We start from the raw sequence: 19132 nt of genomic DNA, 5'->3' as shown, positions 1-19132 counted from the left end.
TTATATTAGTATAAGTCTTTCAGCCTGACTTTGAGTGAAAAATATAATTAAAAAGTGTAATCAATTCCTGCGGAAGAAAGTAAATTGAAGACTCTGCTCCAACATTGTTGATACATGCATCTAGATTTGGTAGAGGCACTATTTGTTCAGGTGAGTCAGTTAGATTCACACAGGCAGATAAATAGTTATCCCTAGAGAATAAAAAGTGATGATTTTTTAAAGAAAAGTATCCTTGAACACTTACAGGGATTTTTATGGGGTTTTATGCATTGTCTTAACTATTTCCTAGTTACAAAATTTGGGGAAAATAATGAACCCTCATAAGTGAGGCGATAAGTAATGCAGGAATTATGCAGAAAGTGCAAAGGCGGCAAGCTCACGCAGAAAGTAATGAATCGGTGCTAATGCAGCTAAAATAGTGATGGGGGAATTTGCATGAACATGCACTGATCCCACATCATATATATCCAGCGGAACATACTCAGTCAAGTAAACTTTTTCCTTCCAGCATTGTTCTTACACACAATGTTGCTGTTTAGTGAGAGGTTTACGGTTGGACTTGATATCTCAAAGGTCTTTCCCAACCTAAACAATTCTATGATTCTGTGAAAAAGTCTCATTAAAACAAAGCTCATAACATGTGAAGGTCTATGCAGAAAAAAACAGAGCTTTGTGTTCAAATTCCAAAACTCCTCCTATTTTACATGTTTTATCTAAATATTAGTGTACAGTCTTTTTATGGTCTCAGATATTATTCCCCACAACATTGGCCCTCTTTTATTCTTAATGCTAAAAATATTTGCACCTTGTAAATGAAGTCTTCTAAATACCCTTTTCCTTTTTTGTCTAATTATTGTTTAATAATATTATAATTTAATAATACCAAGGAATGGTATAGTAGCTTAGTAATTCTCAGAAGTTTCAGGGGTTTATTTTATAGCTATAAGTTGCGGTTCTCATTTAATGACACCTGAAGTTAATGGTCTGAAATGCTTATTGAGAACATTGAGACAGCTGTGAGATATTTGATGGATACCATTCTTAAGTCTTTTACTTCCATGAAGTTGATTGCAAAATTTGTAGCAGTGTTATCCTTTCCTGTTTGACAATTGAGTAATTTCACTAAAGTTTTTATACAATACAAATAAAATTGTCTTGGTTTAACCTAAGCTCTTTTATAGATTAAAAAATTTCTTCACCGATGCAGTTCTGACTTCATCTTTTGGTCAGATTCATGGTGTGAACAAGGCTCCAACAGTTCCCAGCGTATGACAAAGAGTGAGAAGTTAGAGGCCACCTCATGACTATATGGCAGTATGAGTTGATCTCATTGCCTGTCCAGACAGAGACATGGTTTTGGTGGCTGTAGCGTTCTGCCGATACCCACTTGGACTGCTATTCCAAATTTTGTCCCTTCTATGACTCAGCCATCCAAGTCACTCTCAGGAATCAATGTTTACAAATCAAACACTGAGTTCCAAAATAAGTACTGTCGTTCCTATCACCTTTCCTTCCTTTTATGTCTAACCTTCTCTTCAGTTGCCCTCTCGTTCCTGATGTCTAAGAACTAGTCCCTTATTCCCGAGATATTGAAATAGCAATCTGTAAAGAAAAAAATCCAAACGCATCTTAGATTTTTACACTGCTTGCCTCAGGATGTGAATTTCTGTTTGCTCCCTCTAAAATAATTGGGCTTTTTTTCTTTTTAACAGAGAACTCGGATGCTTTTATAGTCATTGTGTGCTTCTCATCTTTTCTTTCTTCATTGCCTGTATGAGACCCTTGATCTTAACTGAACTGAATTCTTACCTAGTTAAGTTCCCTTTAAAAGAGAATTCTAAATTCTCTCCTAGTCCATTACCTGATTTGCTTTGATAAATTTCCTGCCATTGTTTACTGAAAGCCAATGGTGGTTCTTGAAGTGCTTGAAAGGGCTCTCCATGTAATGACTCTGCAAAACAGAGGGGTTTAGCGGCATGATTGTGAGTAGATAGAACTCCTGTGGGGCTTTGATAATTTAAACTTGATTTTTACTGGCAAGCAGTAATTAGCTTGACAGTTTTATATGAAATAGTTTAATTTGTTGCCTTATGTGTAAAGGTTTTAGTTATAACGATTGAAAAGGAGCAAATAAACTTTATTTAATAAGTCCGAAGGTGCCGTCTGTTTTTCAAACTGATCACCCAAAAGTATCTGTTGCATTCTATAAAGCGTGTCTTTTTCTTCTCACTATTCAAGCTTGAAACATAAAAATAGCTTCCCTCCTCTTGCTGTCTTTCAAAACTTCCGTACGGTATGAAGCCTTTCCCCTATCAGATTTTGCTAAAATCTGAATGTTTTCAGGCATCCTTGATGGCATGTGCTTTTTCTTCCTGGAGCTCTCTCTAGTGCTCTCATGCATGCGCATGTGTAAGAATTACTAAATCATTTCAGACTTGATAAGAATATACATGGTTCTGTAGCTGAGGTTTTGCGTACTGAAGAGAGAGCACAGAGAAAAAGGGAAAAGAAAAAAAAAACATTCTAATACTTCTAAAATGGGTTAATTATGCAAACTTTCCAGAATATGGGATGCTTTGAGATAGGTGTTGTTCATATATATTTGGAAATGTGTATACAACTTAGTTATGATTTCACTTTTTGTAGTACTTGAGCTGTCTCAAACTTTTGGTGGAAAATCTTGCAGTCATACCGTGCCACTTCATTTTTCTTTAGCTTGTATCATCTGTCTGTCTCATGGAAGACTGGCTGATTTATTCTTTGAGGAAATTATATTTAACACCTGAGCAGTGGCTTCTTAACTTTTGAGCAGAGTTGAAATGAACTGGCTGCGATAATCTGATCAGTCTGGACTAAAAACTTGGACCACTCATACTCAAAATTGTTAATTTTTCACTTTTGTTCACATAAATTCCAAAATGTCACTGGTAGCGGAGGAACTCTATCGAGTAGTAATCTGACATTACAGAACATATTTCTTGGTAAAAATCTTCGTCTGTTTACCTATTGAAATAACGTTCATTTTTGCCCCTTTTTCCACAACCAGTTCTTTCTTCAAAGGTATCTCACTGTATTTCAAATATTTCAGCTTCCCAGAATAAGTCTGCTGCGTGATAAGTTTGAAAGGACTGATTTGCAATTGAATGTAAATAGTTTCAAATGGAATATAACGAAACCAGCCCAACACTACTGTGGTTCGTCAGCTGAGGTTCTTTCAATGCCTCAGAGAACAGAAGTTGCAAAGGTTAAAATTGTCCATATAGAATCTAATTGGAAACAAACATGCAATATGTGTAGGTCACATATTTAAGCCTAGCAATGCTCTTTGTGGGGTTCCATTTAACACTTGCACAGATATGTTTTCACTAACTCTAGTTTCCATATGGTCTGCAAATTCCCTCCATGTAAAGTGCATTACAACATTCTAGCTTTTAGGTGAAAATGTTACAGGCGAGTGTAATCCGATCTCTCTCCGAAAGAGAAGTTATATCCTCTTTTTGTCAAGCACAGATGGGTAAAAGTATTTTCACTGCAGCTATTCTCGGAGTGTCCTGAAATGTTACGATAGGTCGAAGATCCATAGTGGCATACAACGCTTTCCCTTCTCTTTAGTGAGAAACATTACCAATGCTTTTCATTTTCCTGTATCATTACCTGAGTAGAGGGTCAGCCAGGTAGCCCTTCTCCAAAAGAGCTCTTATGAACCCTTTGGCGTATTTTTGATATGTTTCTGATACGCACACAATTCAAATCAGATGAAACAGAAAATGTTTTTGTGCTGATAGGAGCAGAATCTGTTTCTCCTCATTAACTCACCACATGGCCCTATGAAAATACTCAGTAGAAGTGGTGATGGACTAGCTTGTAGGGTATGTGAGAGGAGGTTTCTTGAAACACTTGAAAAATTGCCCAAAACGTTCCTTTGGAAACCGCAGCTAGAACTTGGATGCTAAATGACACTACTTTAAAAGCTCTCAAAGACCACAAGTGTGCCATCACAGTGGCATCTACCACTGCTGGCACAATTGGTGTCTGATTTCCTTGAACAATACTGAATTTTGTATTAGGAAATACATGGCAACCATTTTCCTAAGATACTGTAGAAATCTGGAAATCGCTTTTACTTTCTGGGGAAAAAAAAAAAAAAAAAGTAGTTTTTTGGTGCTTAACACGGCCCTTGGCTTTCTCTTAGAAAATTTTCAGAGCCTTTGTATTCTTGGGCTCAGGAGCACAGATGCTATAAAGCAGAGAGATCGCATGCTCTTGCAGAACCTTATTCTCCTGTTTGTATTGTTATCTCAGTCTTTTATCTCGTTCTCCCACATCCAAAATATTTTTGTTTGTGTGTCCAGGCATGTTTTCTTTCAACTAATCAGACTTTTGGTAATTGCTCACCAGTCTGTAGCACAGCATGTAACCAACATTCTGAACAAAATAAATAAATTACTAAATATTAGCAAGTAAGAGGGAAAGGGGATAAAAAACAGCATTATGATTTTAAAATCTGCATTAGCTGGAATTTAACAGCACTTAAGTAGAAACTGACGCTATTCATTGTGCTGAAATTTGTATAAGCCTATTTGATCCTACTTTGATATTTTTATTAACAGTCTTGAGTATGCTACAGAATTGTTCCTGTCAAAGCTCGCTGCTTAGATAGAGGTATACAAAATGAGAAGCAAAGGCATTCCACTGGAGAGATATGTTGAATCTCTTTGTGGAATAACCGAAACTCAAGAAAAAGCCAAATTTCAACACAGCCAAATGCTGTGTCCGATCTCTAGGAACAAGAAATATAGACTATACCTAGAGGGTAGGAGATGAGAGATGAAGTCACCCAAAGAATGTAAGGATTGTTACAGCAGTTAGCATACTCTGGGCTATCTTAGCTCAGCGCCAAGGCAACAAAGACTTGTCCAATGCTTGGATGCCTAGGAAGAATAGATGAGGAGATGATTTCATTTCTGTGCACAACTTCAGTAAAAGTCCTACCATCTGGTTCTGTAGTCAGCACTTCAAGAATGATATGCACACACTGAACAGGGAACAAATGAACAGGGCACAAGAGAGATTGATGGATGGGAGATGAAGTACAATGTAAGGAGCTCGATTTGTTCGACGTACTGAAAAGAAGAGATAAAAAGTTAGATAGCCTTTCTACCAACGGAATGCCTAATGAGGGTAAATAACATTGGAAAACTTTACTGGGGTTTACCGCCAAGTATTGAGATCAGTGTTACTTGTAGTCTTTATGACTGTACGGAACATTCCTTCTAAATAGTCTTCAGTCCAGCTTATCAAGAGGAAGAATGTCATGTGTTCGCTGAATGATTTTGTGAGTGGTTTCTTTGTGGCTGTGGAGCCTGTGAATCCCGTGAATCCCCATTTCCTCTGTGCCGTACCTTATAAGGAATGATAGTCTGCATTAACCTTAATTTGCTCTAACATTGCCATCACTGCATTTGTTCACGTGGTCCTAGACAGATATACCTGAGTGTCAGCTAGCCACTTGCAGGAATCAGTTTAAAAAGTGTTTTTTCCTTGTTCTGCAGTTGACTGCATCTCAACAGTAGATGCAGTCGAGAATATATCATCTTCCCTTGGGGCATCAATGATGGTCAGCATTCAAGTCACTGTATGAAATAAGCCTTTGTTCTAATTTTTTATGCGTGTTTGTGTATATATTTATAAACTGGTTTTTATTTTTTATTTAAGAAATTCTTTAATCATTACCTTGAATGTCATTTTAGTGTGAGACATTTTCTCCTTTCTCTGCATAATGAAGTTTGTGTATTCAGAAGACTCTTACATAAGGCTCGTGCCAGCTATAGCTTGGTCCCAGATTTTAGAGAGCTCTTGCGAGTGTATGAATGCATAGCCATACATATACTTTAATGTGATTTCTTGAGGGTATGAGACTTATGTGATCACACTAGGTGAGGAGGATTAGCCTTTTACTCCCTTGATAACTTTTCAATGTGTTGGCCAGTGTCAGGCAGTTTTACGGAGATGCTATTAAAAGATGCTATTAAAAGACACTATTTTTACACCATATTCATGAATATAGGTATCTATTTAAAGAAGAGATACTCTATAATGTCTTGGCTGAGGCAGTAGTTACATGTGTATTTTTTAATAAGCTTCAATATTTGCTCTGCACTATCATTCGGGGTATGTCGTCATCGTGTAGTGAATAAATGGAAAGCTTAAAAGTAACTCCAAAAAACCTCATCTGGTTCATTTGCAGCTGTGTAATAGGCTGTGTTGGTACAACACTATGGGTATTGCAGCGTAAAGAACAGGAAAGCAATTGATAAAGCAAGACAGAGAGAGAGAGAGAACAGTAGGAACTCGACCCTATTAGACATCAGAGGATCCCTGTTAGAAATCAAAGTGAAGGTTAAAAATGTTTCTGCGGGGAGGATGCTATACAACGGTCAGGGGAGTGTCATTGGCAGTGTTTGTCTCACTGGCGTGATCGCTCTGGTCAGTCAGGGTCAGGGATCTTTTGGATCAGTTGGTTTGTACCGGGGCAGGAACTCTGAATTGGTTTTCAAGGCTAAGGAGTTCGTAATGTGTTTCTTCTCCTTTCTTTCCATGCTCCCTAGCTGTCTCAGTGTACATTCTTCTGTGTCTAGTAAGAAGCGATGCTGGAGGTTTAGCACAGTGCAGTTAAAGCCAGTGAATTGCCTGACCCAGTCCTCTGGAAGACAGATTTCCTTAAGCTGTGGTAGTAGGATTCCTGTTCATAGATTTCTTTTTATCTTCCGCTGTAAACACTTGCACAAAGAACCCAGTGAAATCATAGTACTGTCTGAAAACAAGCTTTGTTTAGATAATGAGGTTGGAACAATAAAGAGTTACAAATAATGCTTTTCTTCAGTAAGTTTAAAAACATTCATCATCTCTAACAATACATCGAATAACTTTTTCTATTGTTACAAGCTTTGAGTGTTGATTTGCACTGGATGTCTTCTATGTCTTTTCATTTTTTACTTTATGAATTTCTGCAAGTAATTTGAAAGATTTGGTTTTTACCATGAAGAAAACAATAGGTAATTTTGAAAGAGGGCACGAAAAGCCTTGAAAACCTCCAACGGATATAATTTAAAAAGCTGCTGCTGATTGAAATCCTGCCTGCACATGTTGTAATCCCTTCATAAACAGGAAAAAGAAAATAGTTCATTAATTTCAAACTGCTATTTATGGGCTTGTAAGAAATTTGTTGTAAGAAATTCTCTGTCTATGATTAGGTCTTAGCGTCTTACTGAAAGGCTCCACAGTATGTTTATGCTTCTCCAAACACTGGGACTGAAAGTGTTTCCTGCTAAAAAGCATCAGTGAGTCAGATACACATGGAGACAGCAAACACCACCAGTTTTCCAGAAGTCTGCATGGTAGGAACAAAGAAACAATGAAAGGTTAAATGGATATTCAAATCTGCCTATTTATTTACATGTACTCCAGCAGAGTCAAGGTTCAAAGCTTTGCAACTTCCACACTTGTATTTCAGAACTTGCGACTAGTGACTGTTCCTACTAGAGGAACTGAAGAGCAGGTGCCACAGCAGAAGTCTGTTATTTGTCCACAGCGGAATCTTCAAACTATAATGACCCCCACATCAGTTACAGAACATTTTTCTTTCGTGCAATATTCCTTTATGGTACCTTTAAAGGGATATCGTTACAGGCACCAGAATGTGAAGAGGATACACATTCACTCGATTTTTAAAGGTTTAACACGAATTACTGAAGTTCCTGCGTGCAGTAGTATGTTCTGAACAGATGTTGAACATGGCAGGAAACATATAGATCAGAGATCCAGATAGCAACTAGGAAATGCATAGCATCTGGCACCTTTTTGAAAGTAAACCTGCCAATAATTAATTACACATATGAGACACTTTATCCCTGTCTAATGAATTGGACACTTACTAAGATGTATTAGGCTATGTAACAGAGGTTAACTGCTCATGCCCTCTCCTTTGTCTTTGGCTTGTGTGGTCCCAGCGTAACTTAAGGGTAGGAATTGTTGTTGGCGCTCAGGTTATATGTCCTTGATTATGTTATCATTGTTACATTAATTAATAATCAAGACATCTTTACAATCCAATATGTATGGAGATCCCACTAGGCAGAAATTGGAGTGGTTCTGTTACTTTGCCAATGGAGAAAAAATGACCGAAAACGTGAGACTATTCGTAAATTTTAGAATCGACTGCATATATTCAACAGAAAGGGTTAAGAGAGTACAGCAATTAAAAAAAAAAAAAAAATGCCCTCAGGAAACAAAAGCTGGTAACAGTGTAAAGTAGTCAGGTTTGTTGGAAAGAAGCTCTGGAAGTTATCCTTGAAGACACAGAAGCCACTAGATGTTTGAAATTACTAAATTACTGTTGAAAGTGCTCCTATAAAGATTACATTATCAGAAACCAAACAATACCAATCGCTCTTCTTTAAAGCACATAAAGAAATGCACAAAATATTGGAGCCTTTAAAGAGTGAGAAGAGGAGTTGTTTGTGGTCCTCAGGCCCCACTTACTTTCAGCAGTATTGGGCATTTTCTGAGAAGTTTCTTTGTCAGGCTAGTAGCCTGTATTCCAGTTGCAAGCCATGAGGCATAGGAAGCACAGGTCTTTTACCTTAAATCTCTAGAAGAATTCCCTCCCTGATAACTTCGTACTCCTTCTTCGTCCTAGTAACATCCAGGTCAAAAGTCCCTCTGTCTTCCTTCTTGTTCTAACTCTCAGCTTTCATGGAAAATAATTTTCTTTTTTTTCTTTTTTTTTTTTTATTTTAAATAAGTTTGCCTCCTACGACATAAAGAGTAGCAGAAGATCTATTTAATGTTATTTCAAGGAAACGATTTTTAAAAGATTCTTGAGAAAGTTCTTAACACGTACAGGCACTACTGTAACATAGCCTGTAGGTGGACTCATCATATCAGGTATACAACAGTGCTGCATTGTAATACTGGACTAAGTTGTACAATTTTTTTTTTTTTTTACAACAGCCACCTTTTTCCCCCTTATTATTTTCTCCTCTACTGTCCAGGTCCAAAGAAAAACGAGGTGGTATGCCAAAAAGGTATTCAGTATCTACAGGATGTTCATGCTGTGACTGAAGCTCCCCACAGGCAGAGGTTCTCTGGTTCTTATTCCACTTAATTCATCATTCAGAACTCAGCAGGGGCCTCTGCCTGATTTTGGACTTGAAACAGTTAGGCTGGTATTCGCCCCACCCTTTGTCCTCGAAAACCTTAAAAATGGAATCAATCTACTTTATTATCCCAGCAATATTTCCAGAGAACTACCTAACTCTGATAAACTATAGGGTGCAAATAACATCTCTGTATCAGATTTTGCCCTGAAAGATGTATTTCTCATGAGGCGTAGTCTAATAATCCTTTTCCGTGTAGCCTGAGTTCTATGCCCAGGTTCTTTACCAAACTAATCTCATTAGGGCTGCTCACAGTTTCTCCTTCTATATGCCTTAACTCTGTGTCTACTTATCACCTGCTCTTACGACCCAGACTGAAACCTTTTAATCGGTGATGAAGTTCAACAACACTCCCTTACTTGTCCTGGCGATTTAAAGGCACTTCTACAGTTCACCCTATTCGATATGGATGTGCTTGGTTCCATGCCTTCACGGCATAAACAAAGAATATTCCACAAAACCTCTTGAATAATTAACTTGAGAAACTACTACGCTTGAATCTTAAAAATATACCTATTTATAGAGCCCTTTGGTTTTGCTAGAAAAAATGTTACCAATAGCATAAACATTGATGAACCAGCAAGCTTGATTTATCTAGATGTTACCAGGCTTCCTACAGACCTGGGATTATTTTTGCAAGGACTAAAAGAATGTATCTTCACTGTGTTCAGTCTAACTTTATGTTAAAATTTATCTCCTCAAAAAAACCCAAACCTGCTAAACATAAATTGTCTTACATCGCGTCTTATTTTGGTCTGTTGGTATGTGGAATTTTGCGATCCAATCTTTTTATACTAATAGCGATGTTGTCTGTGGAGATTTTCTTGCAATGGGAAACCCTCATGCTGAAAGAACTTGTCAGACAACAGAGACAGTTGTGATATGTCAAATTAAGATGGCAAAGTGATGTCAAAGCAGGTCTAGGGAGAGCCCATAACAATGTTACTGTCAAGTAAATAAAGAAAACTGAAACACAAGAAATACAAGTTATTTCAAGAGATCTGTGACTGTGGTACAGCTCTGCGTTTTGAGAGACACTGTTTTAGAATGATTACCATTTGTCAGTAGGACCTCAGGATAGGAGCAAGATCTGATGGCTGCCAACTAAGGTCAGCAAAGTTCAACGTGGAAATGGAGTTTTTGTTTGTTTTTTTTTTTCCTTGTTATTAAATTCTCAGAAAACATTTAGCACCTAAACAAAATATTAATTCACCAACCTTTTGCTCAACTAGATACAGAAATCAGCTGGTGGGTAATGCTGAAGATCACACCTAGTTAAAATAATGGTCATCTTGGTCTTAGAAATTTAAGAAGCTGCGTGAGTTCTGTGAAGTTTTGTTATACTTCCTATTTGTAGCCTCACTGGTTCATTCACTGATCTCTCAGTATGGCCCCAAGGTTGCCAAAAAGAAGAAATATAAGGAAGTAAGGGCGACCAGTAAAGAGTAAGTGGTTCTACTGCTGTGCAGCCTATCCTTTTCTCTCCTTCCTTTTTTGTCATTCACCATACATACATTTCAGTCGTGTCGTGCCATGGTGATAATATTCCCCCTAATAACAGCAAAGAATGTAACAAAGAACTGTGAGGTAGTAGTAGAAAGAAGGAAACAAAAGGCAATTCCTATGTTTGAAAGAAGAGGAGAGAAACAAAAAGAATAAATAAACACAGAAAACGGGGCATCAAATAGGAATAAGTTATAGACTGAAGCTAAGGAAAAGTTGATAAATTGCAGGAGAAAAATAAAACCTCATACCTAAGGAAAAAATAGCATTGAGTAATGCATTTAAATTATATTCCGTCTTGTGTTTTCAAGGGAAGCATGATATTCTAGAGACTGTCATTTGGGATCATACTTATGATCCATCTTGTCCAAGATGTAACTTTTGACAGCTTTAGAAAGAATTAGAAAAAGTTCTGGAGATGAAGAGAAAGCATCATAGGTGCAGTGAAGGTATAAAGTATAAACATTTGCTTGTGTTAGTGAGTGAAATTATTGTTCTGATTCCTGTCTGTGTACTTTGAAAATAATTCACTGTTGAGGTAATTATTATGAAGTGTATTTCCTGTAGCGCTGATTTGAGAGGAGATGAAGGACTGAGAAAAAAGGAGAAAGGAGGGATAGGTGTTTCTTCATTTAAATAAGAAAGTTGTGAGGGATCAGTAGAACATAAAATCTCAGAACAGTTTTTTTTTTCCCAGATGTATTGAATATGTAGCAACTTCTTGCTATCGGTTGTTTTCATTTAGTAATTTTTCTACAACTTTAATCACAAAAATAGCAACTTGATCAGGAAAAGGAATGGCATCTTGAGAGAATATCACATGACAAAATTTGAAAGTTCTTTTAACTTTTCACCTTTAAAATTAATTTTTAAATGGCTTTTTCCATTATCCTTTTTCTTGCTCCATCCATTGAAATAAAATATCGTGGGCAGCAGCTGTGGCAGGAATTTAGCCACAACTTTGAGCCACATATTTGAGTAATATAGGATAAAGGGGAAAATCAGAAGACTTTCAAGATCATATTTGAATTGTCACAGTGGATTTTTTGGTATTTGGAAAAAAATTGGAATGTTTTTCATTGAGATTCTTTCTATATAAATAAGAGGTTTGGATTTTCCAGAACCTCTGGTTAAGTGTTTGGTTTTTAGTTCTTCCAGGATTCCACCATAATAAAATGATTATAAGTTACTCAAGTGTACCTGAAACTGAAGTAGACTTAAACAGAAAAGAAATAGTTCAATTTTATAGACATTTTCAAGATTAGAGGTGTTTTAATTTGATCAGCTGCAGTGCAGTGTGATCCCTGGTTTGGTTGTTTCGATCCATTGTCTAGAAGGGGACAATTCCAAATTAAATCCTGGTATATAATAAGTACCATATTGCTCAAAAAAAAAATCTGCTTCACTTAAATTTAACAGGGGAATTGTTTTCTTATAATTAACATTTGTGTTGTATTCTTTTTTATATTAAAAAAAAACGTGCTAGTAATGCTAATTAGAACAATTTCTCAATTGATACATGATAGATAGATAGATATAAACTTTAGATCTGTCCTGGTATAGCAATTAGATAAGCCTGGAAGTTCCCTAATTCACGACAGATATTTGAAAAGAGATCCATCCAAAGAGATACTGCTTTCAGAGAAGGACAGAGATACACAAATGCAGATATTGACTAAATCCCAACGGGCCATTGGCCGAGAGAGAGATTAGCAGGGGTGCTAAATGAAAAACTGGATCAGTTTGGAAAATCTTCAGTGAGATATTAAACTGAACAGTGGTAGTGGATTTTATTTTATAAATTAAGTGATCTCCTTCTCATCTGATGAATGAGAATTTGTGCGTCCCATTAACACTAATGGAAAATTGACAAAACCTCCATACATTGGTATAAGGCTAGACTCTTCAGAGTAATGCGGCACCAGCATCGGTTTTGTCAATATCATTACAGCTCATGGGATCACAGTACGCAAGTCTGTAATTTCAGAAAGCAAATCATGTACACATTGTAATAAATCCCCTCTCTGTGGGTATGCTCTCAAGGGTTTTTGCCATTCTGTGATTCCATCTGGATATTTTATAGTCCTCATTTAGATTCCTTTTTAGTAACTGTGGTGGTGAAGAGGTATAGGGGTTTTTACTGTAATAAAATAATCCAAGAAACCATTACACAGCGTTCCTATTCTTTTAAATAGTATCCTAATATTAAGATCTGTTTTATTTTATAAATTTGACTAAAAGGACAAAATGGTTTGATTTGGGTTTGAACAGATTAAAATCTATTTTTTATGTTGACCTATCAGTGTTCATTTGAGGTGTTTATCTTAAGATACAAGTTCTAAAGATTTCTGATAATACTTTAGAAGTATTTCATTTGAATGAATACCTTTTCCTAGATTTTCGGGTACTAGATATAAAGAATATTACATGTGTTGTGCAGTGTCTTTCACCATAACACAAAATCTTGTAAGAAGTATACCTGTCTTGACCAACTACAAAAGCACTGAATCAAATTCACGTTCATCATGTTTTTCTATGTCACTCTCTTGCTCTGTAAAGGAGATCTACCCGTACAAAGGATGGTCAGGAGTACTAATACAGCCATCCTTCATGGTCCCTGGAGTTGGTGGTAATGTTGTGTTCTGCCAGTCAAAGCTGCTGAGGGGAATTGTTAAATCCATAACCCTGACTTAGTTATTTTAGTGAGTATACATTCTTTGGAATAGTGTTTCCTTTCATCTAGTAAAAAGTGGAGTTGTAATTATTTTGCAACATGGCTGTGATTTCCATCTGCGGACTTTCTGCAATTTCTGAATATTTGCCAGTCTTTGCTTTTCATAAATTACGACCATTAGTGTAATTTAAATGTCTACAAAATACGTGACATATGTATAGTTCTAAAACTAATTTTGAGTGTAATCTTGCAAAACGTTGCATTCTGTTTAATACACATCTTGCTTATTTTTTTTCCTAATAATTGCTTTGCTTGGAGGAAGAACATCTGTCATTTCAGTTATTGCTTTTACATACTTAGCATTTACTTTCAAACTTTTCACATCTCTTTAATTTTCCCTCCGTACTATCTCTTTTCAGTTCTATAGTGAACTCACCAGCAACTTGATAATTGATTAAAACCAGCAATTTGAATCTAAGTTTCTCCGAATGACAAAATATGGCAGAAAGGGTATAATGTAAACTATCCAAGTAATTTTAAATAATGGTCAAAAACAGAATCCTAAATTCATTTCTTTGATTCTGAGTTGGTTTAGCAAAATATTTCAAGAAAATGTTTACCATAAGATTTTGCTGGAAGAAGAAAGGTATTTTGCAAGAACAAATAAACTTAAAGGAAAATTTGTATTTCCAACCCAAATAATCACCATCACTTTCTTCCTAGGACTATCAGAGCCAAAACGTGCTTTAGTTTCTGTCACCAGCATGAAATGTCCTTGAAAATTTGTTGTGCCATTCCTAACAAACGTTGAACAGAGTGTCAGGGAATGGTCTATCGAAAATGGAGACACAATTTGTGAGTGGTAGTTACCGGTGCAAAATTCCTACTCTGTCTCTTGGCACAGAAGTCGGTGAGGATTATGGGAAGAGATACCACACTATGAGTGACCGGTAGTTATAGATGACAATTTGAAACGATACAGTTTTGTTTAAAGTTAAAGTACATGGAAGAGTATATCAGTAGGAAACAAAAAATTGCTGGCCTTACAAAAATACCAGTTAAAAAGGAGAATTCTAGTATTTCTGGTATTTTTTCCATCTAGTTTTGGGACCTTATGCTCATTTCTAAGTACTTTTTATGCACTTTTCATATGTTAATAAAATAAGGCATATAATAGCATGTCTTCATTTCGTCAGAAGCGTTTTTTTCTATATGAAGGTCCTGTAGTTTTGATGACATGCTGTACAGGAGTAATAAAGGCCAAGTTTTCTCTGTGAACTGGGCTGAATGGCTTAAACTTTCTCAAGCTTTTTATTTAGCCATACCTGAGACTTTCAGATAAGTAGAAGCTATAATTGAGTGAAAGATTTCTGCAGGCTCTAAAGTATAGTTGATTGCATCTCTTTTTCGAAGTTCAACATAAAATATAAAAACATTTAACTTTTGTTTTTGCTAATATTACAATTGATTCCAGCTCCTATAAGGGTTTAAGTTGACACAAAGTAAAATCACTGAAAGAAAAGGCAGGCAAACCTTGATAAAGACCAGATGAAATTGTGGTGGTATTCAGTTAGACTCATACACACATTGTATTAATAATAATAAAAAGAAGTTCAAAACCGTGATCTTATTTCATAAGGATTTTTTTTTTTAAATTGATTTTATCAGCCTACGTTAGATTTCTTTAAAATAGAAATTCACACTGACTAGTTCAGCATGGTGACTTCAAGGTTTTGAACTCATGACTTCATTAATGCCACAGGCATGACTAAAATAGTATAGTTGAAATTAATCTTTTTTTAGACATTAATGTCATAGTGAAAAGAAATAATTAGCATATCTTTGGGCCAACAGTAGAACATTGAAAAAGAAGTCAAGTAAACCAGAGCATTTCAAGATAATTGCCAGGCATACATCATTTATTCCAGATTAGCTAAGGTCACGCACTTGATGCTCCCAGTTTTTGCATCCATATATGTGGTCATTGTTGCCATCAAATTGCTGAATTTTGATGGCTATATTTAATGGACTGAGAATAGACCATGAAGAAAAGTACTAAGAACAGCAAATATAAGAAGCACGTACTCCATTCAGTTAAACAATGACCTTTTTAACCTTGCTGTATGCAGGAAATATCCACTTGTATTTTAGTAATTGCATTAGCTTCCTTAATGGCATTTGATACAGATGGTATAGGAAGAACTTATCTGCAGCTGAAGAATGCAGGCAACAGTTTTAGTTTGAATTGCAAATACTTTTTCTCATTGCAGCTAAGTGGGGGGAAGGAGAACTGGAAATAAATTTGTGCGCTCTCCTCAGTCAGAGAAGCCATTAGTTTTCAAAGCTTGTTCTCATTTTTGTTTCTCATTACGTTAAAACTAATAAAGTTTTGCACATACTAAAAATCTCTGTGCAATCCTGCAAAACCATACAGAGGAAGAATAAGTGGAGTTGTTAGTGCATTTAGGGCTTAGGAAGTTGGTCGTTATTCCGATTCATGCTACAAATTGTATTTTGGATTTTGTGAAGATACCTCAACCAGTTTTCTGTCTGTAAAATGGGAGCAGAACGTTTTCTTCCTCCCTCCCTTTCTTTTTTCTTGGTCTGTTAGGATATATACTGTCCGTTGAAGGAAGTTATTTCAGTGTCTGTACCAAGCCAAAAGCAATGAGGCAGTTCACACGAGCTGGACTTCCTAGGACGGATTTAAAAACCAAAAGGCTATCAAAATATCTTTTTTTCTGATCTACGTAGGATAAGTTCAGCAGGTCAGGGGTGATGGTTCTTCCTTAAATTCTCCTTTTGGTTATGTGGGATCTTCATAAACCAGAGTTTGCACTGTGACAGTTTTTCCTAATAGGCAGAAATGGATCTGTCCTCCATTAGGTCTGATCTGTTTGTATCATTCTCCGCTATTGACTCCACAACAGCTCTGACAGTAAACTCGGAAGATTAATTGTGCTTTGCGTAACAGGAAAAAAAAAAAAAAAAAATCTTTATTAATTTCAAATCTTTCCTGCCTAATCGGGAAGAAGCGAAAATGGGAAGAAGCACAAGGGACACAAAAGCAGAGCCCTTGGCAGCTAGGGAGGAGGAAATGGAGCATATAATGGAGGGCACAGACTTTCCCTCATATGATTTGAGTGGAAAGAGTGCCTGAAGTGGGAGCAGGAGGCGGATAAGCAAGAAACTTATAATGTGAAATGGTGGCCCTGCTATGAACGTTTCACGTTTCCGTATTCTGTTTTACTTCAAGGAATGTATGGTATGAATAGTTAAAGGTCAACAGAAAGTATTTCTGTTTCTATTTACTCCTTCCTACCCGTCAGGATGCACGGGATTCCCCATTTTCTGTTATGGCTACTCCTGGGTTTGCTCATTTATAACTAGTGCCGCACACTTAATTTCTGCTGTAGACTGAGCTCTCTGCAAAGGGTATTCCTTGCATCCATCTTTGACACCATGAGCTTCTTTTATGACGCTTCTCTATCTCCCTCTGACTTTTCACGTGTGAGAGCTGCTACAGTCTCTAAGATAGTTATTTGTTTCTTTTTGACGTGAAAGCCAGCCTCTTAGAACGTCAAGTTTTGGATACTGCTGGTTATGAGAGGTGTTAATGGCTATTATCAATGGTTGTTTCATCAGCAGGCAAGTACAGAGCTGGTTACAACTAATGGGTGTGCTGATGTGCTAACCAGATGTCAGCTCTGCATCCTCCTCTTTCTTTTCCTTAACTTCACCAAAACCAGTCCGATTCTCCTTTCTGATGCTGGAACGCTACATCCAAGCTTGCACTTGATTAGATGTGATATACAAAAAATTATCAAGTGATGTCCATAAAAACAGAGAAACCACATCAGTTTTAGGTCAGGGGATCATTTTACTCAAGCCCATAGAGTCACGCTTTTAAAAATGATAGGATATAATAATTCTTAGTGTTGTAAACAGAAAATTTTGCACTAAGGTAATTATCACTTCCTTCAAACAGAGCGCCCAGTTTTATTGTATATACAGCCTTTAAGTCATTAAGACTCATCATTGTTTCTGGATGATAATTGGGAGTATTTATCCTAGCCTCATGCTGTTTTAGGCATGTTTATTTTGATCCACGCTCCAAACTTTCTTTCACATCGTTTGAAGTTACACCAACTGTCTTTGAAAGCTAAAAAATTCCGATTTAAATAATTGAGCCAGGAAATATTCATCATGTGTTTCTCTTTAAAGTTTATATTTTGCATTGAATTTTCTATTCTTTTTGGAAACCTGGTGGAGATACAAAGAAATTAATGCTGATGCATTAATGCATACTGATGATGATATGTTATATAATTTAATTGGTTTATTTTTTCATAACTGTGTATGATGGAGGCATTTGTTCTTTTGATGTAAAATCAGAAGGTAAAGACATACAAATTTAGAAGACTGTAGCATGGGAACGTGTTTCTAAGAGCATTATTTTGACTCGATCATGTGTTAATACACCTGAGGTCTGATTTTGAAAGAAGATAAGGGAGTGTGTGACAGAAAAGATATGTATTTGTTTTAGTTTTACAGAATATGAGGTGGATTCATAATAAACCAGAGAGCGTTCTATGATAAAAAAAAAAAAAAAAATGATATGTCTGTGCTACCTGCATTGGCCTAACTGTAGAGCTCAGTCTTCTGTTTGGATTTTCTTTGTCAGCTTCGGAACAGTGGAGGTAGGCTGCAGGTGATAAGTATCCCATTAATCTTTCTGATCCTCTAGCACTTGAGCATGAGGATCGCTGATCAATTACAACAATTGTCTCCCTAAATGAGCTCTGCACATCTGCCTCTTATTTCATTAGTTAACTGTCTGCCCATATATCTGATAGAATGGAATCCTAGTGGCTTCTTACAGCTTGTTCTGTGTTACTGTACAATAAGGATGGGGTTGTTAGCAAAACGGGCACAAAAGGGTATTTATCCACTGCTCGCAATAAATATACACACTATTGTGTGGGAGTGCTTTTGTCTCTAATCGCTGTTTGTAGAAACCTACTTAAAGCCCATCAGTTTGCTTTTCAGCTTCCTGTTTAGCCCTTCCTTGTAAGCTTTATATTTGTGTATTTATCATTTTTATAAAACAATCAGAGTGTTTCCATGCCCTAAACCAACATGTCAATGTGTGACCTATATGATTTTAGATAACAGAAGCTACCATATATAGTTAACGGTAGAACTGCAGTTTCCTCCTTGTCTCTTTGCAATGTATCTTTTAAATACTTAGGTAATATATACACCTTTCTCTCAGAAAGTACATTTGCATCTCCAAAGAAGTATTTACAATAGTGGCAATGTTATTAGGTATTGATTATTCAAATTAAGTACAAAACAATGAGTAACAATGACACGGCATTATTCAAAGTTTGTTTTAAGAAATGTGGACTACAAATGATGGGTTATAATTTTAATAAAAATAGATTTCACATTAATGCCTCTTTCACTAATATTCAAGTTTTCAACTACAAGTCTATCAATTAATTCCTAAGCAGAGGGCTTATTCTCTACCTGTTAATATCCGATCAGGTTATTCTTAAGCATTCGCAGGATTTAGTTTTCAAAGATTATTTTCTTATCTTTATCATATATTAAATTGCTTTGGATGATATAGATAGGTATTTATTTATTTGTTTGTTTGTTTGAATGGTGAACTGAGCTACATGCCAAAAAGACTTAATTAAAAAACATTCTGTCCTGAACCTTGCACAGATTA

The 19132-nt window shown here is 36.3% G+C and overlaps 1 protein-coding gene across 4 annotated transcripts in view; it reads left to right on the top strand.

Annotated features, from left to right (window-relative positions):
- NBEA (neurobeachin) overlaps window positions 1-19132 on the top strand; it is a gene marked incomplete at its 5' end in the record, with an annotated part of 525299 nt that overhangs the window by 234467 nt on the left and 271700 nt on the right. The window lies entirely within an intron of this gene.

This window comes from Vanellus vanellus (assembly GCF_965231255.1).
Source record: "Vanellus vanellus genome assembly, chromosome: 1".
Classification (NCBI taxonomy): Eukaryota; Metazoa; Chordata; class Aves; order Charadriiformes; family Charadriidae; genus Vanellus; species Vanellus vanellus.
Note: the sequence above shows the minus strand (reverse complement) of the source record. Positions and strands in the feature narration are given on the sequence as shown.